The 6,000-nt window shown below is 41.2% G+C and overlaps 1 pseudogene; it reads left to right on the top strand.

Moving 5' to 3' along the window:
- The first annotated feature begins 200 nt into the window (after positions 1-200).
- LOC112235126 overlaps positions 201-6,000 on the top strand; it is a 227,264-nt pseudogene continuing 221,464 nt past the window's right edge.

The raw sequence follows: 6,000 nt of genomic DNA, 5'->3' as shown, positions 1-6,000 counted from the left end.
TTACACGTTTGAGTATATGTGTTTACAACTACAGAGTATTATTTCATGTTCACAATTAATCAGTTCCACACTTACAAATGTATTCTACACGCCCAAATCATTATGTCAATGATTTACCTCCCACTTCTGTTTGTCTCCACAGGGCAGAGACATGCGCAAAGTTTTTCCTTGTTTATTTTCGTCACGAACGTGGGGAGAGACATGGCGTGCGTGCGCTAATGACAGACAGCAGATAGGGCGAGAGAAAAAAAAACAAAGGGAAAAGATAAGCGGCTGCCAGAGCCTCTACAATAATTGCAATAACTGAATTGTCTCTCGGTGCCTAAAAGCTTGTTCTTGAAAAACGTATCACCACATTTGGCAATGAGGACATCTGTCGCCTGTGCATACCATTTGTTTTTGGAGGATTCGGGGACACAACTGAATCGGGTTTTTACAGCTGAAAGGGTGTAATTAAAGCTTGGATAGAGGGAAAGGTTGGAAATAGTGTGGAGGGGACGTTTTGGGCTGGACATTTCACCATATCCAACGGATAATTAAAAAAATGATCTCATCGTGTTATTAAACAAAGGTTGATTCCGTAGCCTACAATTCCTATTTCAATCTCTAATTCGTGGTGTTGGTTTTTTGATTTTCCACTCATCTTTTTCCGTGGTAAAGGATGCCAGACCAGATCTCGGTATCCGAGTTCCTCTCGGAGACCACCGAGGACTACAATTCCCCCACGACTTCCAGTTTCACCACCCGGTTGCAGAGCTGTAAGAACACCGTCAATGTTCTGGAGGAGGTAAGGCCGTGCAGAAAACGCTTAATTGGCAATGAGATGAGCACAGGGAACAAACATATAAACTCAACTATGAGTTACGTGAATGTCATGCAATTGCACTTGCAATTAGTCCATAATCGGCTCTTGAAATTGAATGAAATCGGCCCCAACTCTCTCTCGAACTGCTTCAACACAGCATTCATTCTGCTATACCTGAAGGGCAGGCTATGTTAGGCTACAATGCGTTCACGTTGTGCAATAGGGGCCACGCATTTTCCACAGGGATGCGTGTTGGCATGCGGAAGAATGAATGGTCAGATAAGCCCATTGTTCTGGTAGGTCTATTTTAATATTTAATTTATAGCGGTCCCATGGATGGTAGGAGTGATTCCATATGAAACCAGGACAGAAAAAGACCATGATTGGGGGGATTTTCACGAAATTAAATAAAACAACGTGGAGGAAGACTGTTGACATACATTTGACATCTGTATCTTAAAGCATAATTGAGAAATAATTGATCAAAGTTGCCATATTGATAACATTTTGGCCATACCCGGCCTCCTTTTATAGGCGGCAGGTAGTTAAGAGGGTTGACCAGAAACTGAAAGGTAAAAAATCTGCTGATGTGCTCCTGAGCAAGGCACTTATATCTCTAATTGCTCCTGTAAGTCGCTCTGGATAAGAGTGTCTGCTAAATAGTTAACCGAAATTACAAAATGACATTTTGGTTTCCTTACCATGTAACCAGTCCATGGACTAGGTGTGACAGCAATCTTTGCTTTAGTTTCCCTGGCACTGTTTCCACCTGCTAATATTGGTCCCATGACTTTAATAGTATTTGTGCCACATGCTAAAATGTTATCCTCTGGAAACAGTATCAGGGAAACTAAACCATGGTATGGGTTGCGGTCATGCCTTGTCCATAGTCTGCTTACAGGGTAAGGAACCCAAAATGCCATTTTGTAATTTGGGTGAACTATCCCTTTAAGACACCATAATGTTTCATCTGTAGGTGCTACAAAGCAACACTTGGTTTCATATGAAGCTTTACTTTTTGCTCTGTAATATGAGTAGTATTTTGATATCAATACAAAAATATGTAGTTATATGACATTCATTTATGAATATAAAACAAATATAAAGATGAATATTGAAAACACAATTTGTGGCAAATTGTTCTTTATATTGCTGAACATAATATTCTGTATGGGCATATCAAAGGTCTAGAGTGGGATTTCTGCTACTTTTAGACTTACTATCCAATTTGCATTACCAACAGAATTAATGTGAACATTTATAAAAAATGTTTGCCCTCTGCTAGTGATTTGCAGTATGTGCAATGATACAAGTGAAAGGTGGGCAATGATTGGTTATATTGCCTACTATTCCAATTTCTCTGAATAAAATGGACCATATCTTTAAAACTAGCCGAGATCCCACACTGGAACTTTGATATGCCGTTGAGCAGGGTTCCCACACTGGAACTTTGATATGCCGTAGAGCAGGGTTCACACACTGGAACTTTGATATGCCGTAGAGCAGGGTTCACACACTGGAACTTTGATATGCCGTAGAGCAGGGTTCACACACTGGAACTTTGATATGCCGTAGAGCAGGGTTCACACACTGGAACTTTGATATGCCGTAGAGCAGGGTTCACACACTGGAACTTTGATATGCCGTAGAGCAGGGTTCACACACTGGAACTTTGATATGCCGTCGATTAGTTATATCCATATTAGTTTTTCTATATTAGTTTTTATTTTTAAATTAGAATAGTTAGGCTGTTTATGGCCATGGCAGTTCACATGTGCAGCAAAGCATTGGCTATGCAATGATTGTAAAATTATTTGACTCAAATATGCCACTGTACAGTGCAGCAAAGCTGTGTGATATTGCAATGCCATATACTGATAGGGTACACTTAACCCAGCCTAGTCACCAGTGCTGTTTCCTAGGCTACAATGTATACATTGATAATGTAGGTCTACAATTCCACCTTGTCTGTTTTGTAAGAATTTAGAAATGTCATTCCCACACTGCTCGCTACACAACTTGTAACCATATAGCTTTGGATGGCAGAGCAAACTTGCCACACCTCCTCTCAGTAAAAATCAGGGAGTTCGATTAGCCTAAGCTGGGGTGCACCGAGTTATGGCCCGTGACGTGACTGGGCAAAACCTGTGATGGAGCCCTTCTCTAATCGAACAGTAATCTGCACCGGTCATATTGTCAATAAGGCAGCATGTTGCATCGTTAAGGAACATATATTTTCCATAAAATAAATGTTTGAACTTTCAAACTAGTTTTCATTGTGAAGGCAGATAAAGCACATATGGGGATTTTATTAAGCGCAAACCCTTATTCATGCAAAAACTCTGAAACTCTCATTACCGTAATTGCTGGACTATTAAGTGCACCTGAATATAAACCGCACCCACTGAATTATTTAAAAATATGTATTTTGTACATAAATAAGCCGCACGCACATGTCTATAAGCCGCAGGTGCCTACCGGTACATTGAAACAAATTAACTTTACACAGCCTTTCAACTAAACACGGAGTTGTAACAAAAATAAATAGGCTTTAACGAAACACGGCTTGTAACAAAAATTAAAACCGTAGCCTACCAAGAAAGTCATTGGTCACTATCTTCCTCCTCCTGTGCACTGAAACCACTGAAGTCATCTCCTTTGGTGTCGGAGTTGAATAGCCTCAGAATTGCTTCATCCGATGTTGGATCGTTTTCATTATTGCTCTCATCACTTTCATCCGGAGGCAAATACCCCGCTGAGCTCATGCTGCCCCTTCAACACGCAGCAGTCCAGCCTTTCGAAACCCGTTGATGATAGTGGATTTTTTGACAATGCTCCACGCTGTCAGGACCCACTGGCAGACTTTACCATAAGATGCTCTTCGCCTGCGGCCCGTTTTAGTGAAGGATTTCTCCCCACTTGTCATCCAAGCCTCCCACTGAACAAGGAGCGCCACCTTAAATGCACGATTTACACTGATGTCGAGTGGCTGCAAATACTTTGGGCCATCTGCTTTTCTTCCCTCTGAAAGCTTTTGTTGTATTTTTGCACTGAGTCAGTTCCTCACGCTGCTGTTTCCAACGTCTTATCATCGACTCATTAAGGCCAAGCTCCCATGCAGCAGCTCTATTTCCTTTTCCAACAGCCAGATCGATCGCCTTCAACTTGAAAGCTGCATCATCATATGCATTTCTCCGTGTCTTTGCCATGATAAGGGTGACAAAATTACTACCGGAATCAGAATGATGGGAAGTTTGAGCGCGCTCAATTTACGTCACATTATGTGACGGTGCTTAGTTTTTTGGCGGCATGAATCTTGTGAAAGCGGGAAAAATCCATAAATTAGCCGCGTCATTGTATAAACCGTGAGGTTCAAAGTGTGGGAATAAAGTAGCAGCTTATAGTCCGGAAATTACGGTACTCAACTTTTGGGGAGGCAGGTAGCCTAGTTGTTAGAGCGTTGGGCCAGTAACCGAAAGGTTGCTAAGATCGAATCTCAGAGCTGTCGTTCCTTGGCCATTATTGTAAATTATAATTTGTTCTTAACTGACTTTCCTAGTTAAATAAAAAATAATACTCCACGTGCTTGACTTCTGCTTTGAACGGGGTGTAACTAATGGGAAATGGCTAGATAGTTAGCAGTGTTAAGTGTAAGTGACGTGACGTCACTCGCTCTGAAAAGTTGGATTTGTGGTGGCATTTGCAGAGCGATAGGTAATGGCGCTTCTTGTAGGAAGTTGTTGATGTGTTCAGAGGGTCCTTGGTTCAAGCCCAGGTTGGGGCAAGGAGAGGGACGGAAGCATTACTGTTACAGTGGCACTCGTTACAAAACGGGGGCACCCAGTTACAAAACGGATGCAGTCACTTATCACCCAGTGAAAACTCCTACTCGGTGAACAGCCGTGTTGCTGTGCATGTGTTAGTTTATTTACGTCTCTGCCTCATTTCTAAATGGCTTAAATAAAAACTCTGAAAAATAACATTTTAAAATATATATATTTTTTGTAGGTTAATTTAGGATGTAGGGTACAACCTAAGGACATTGTAGTAGCACAAACATAATCATGATGCAGTCTACACATTGCATTGGGGAAAAACAACTGTTATTTCGCTTCTCAATGATCATGCAACACCCCGAGATTTGATAGACTGCACATGATTGAAATTTGCCAGAGTAGTCTGCGTTTTGACCACAAATAACATACAAATGTTATTTTGCTTCTCAATAATCATGAAGCACAGCACAATTTTATTGCAACGCCGGAGTAGCCTGTTCTAAGTCTGGTGAACCCGAATGATCTGCGTGTGTAGACCAGAGTTTGGGCTTGTTTGTTAAGTAGAGAATCCCACACATGCACAAAAGGTTCAGGTGATCGGGAAGAGGTGTCCAGACAATTTTGCCGCAGCCACTTTGAAAATAATTTGCCCTCAGAAAAGGGATAGACAGAATGGGAGAAGCCAATGGGGAAGTTAGGAAGGACATAATGTAGCCTACATGTTTTTACTGGGGAATTTGTGTATAAGCATTCTGTGTAGTAAAGTGAACCAGTGATGTGAAACAGCACAATGCAAATTCTTTAAATTATGATATATTAGAGGCTACAATGATGCTACTGGAATTTTAACACGTTGTTAGCCCTGGTAGGGCGAACTGTGACCAATGTTCACCATGGAAAGAAGTAGAGTGTGTTCAACCAACGTGAGTAGAGGTGCAACCTAAAAATATGCAAACATCAATGGACAGGAAAAGGTCACTAGCTATTAAAAATGGGTAGTTTTATTAAGCAAGTTTAAAAGATAGATTTTTCGGCCTTCATAGCCTTCTTCAGAATCTCTTGCTAAATAAAACGAAGAATATTTAATGGTGAGCGAGTGTTGCTGCTTTTCCTGTCCACCAATGCTCAACATGCTCTGTAACCTATGCCCTTGTCCAATAAAATCCTCAAAAAAACGGGCTTGCAATGAGATCTACATCAGCTAATTGGTCAACTGTGGCGAATGTATTGGAACGTAAAGGAAGACCGATGAGCTCACAGATTGCTATGACGCAGTTGTCGGTCTATTATAGGCTATTGTTTTCACTTTGAATCATTTTAATGCCTCTATTTAGGCTTCCAGTTGACAACTCTCTGGTTTCCTAGTGTGTTCATATTCTCTTGGGGAAATGCAAGGCAAAAGTGATGAATCACCTGGGG

Source organism: Oncorhynchus tshawytscha, linkage group LG10 (assembly GCF_018296145.1).
Source record: "Oncorhynchus tshawytscha isolate Ot180627B linkage group LG10, Otsh_v2.0, whole genome shotgun sequence".
NCBI lineage: Eukaryota > Metazoa > Chordata > Actinopteri > Salmoniformes > Salmonidae > Oncorhynchus > Oncorhynchus tshawytscha.
This window is presented reverse-complemented; position numbering and strand designations above follow the sequence as displayed.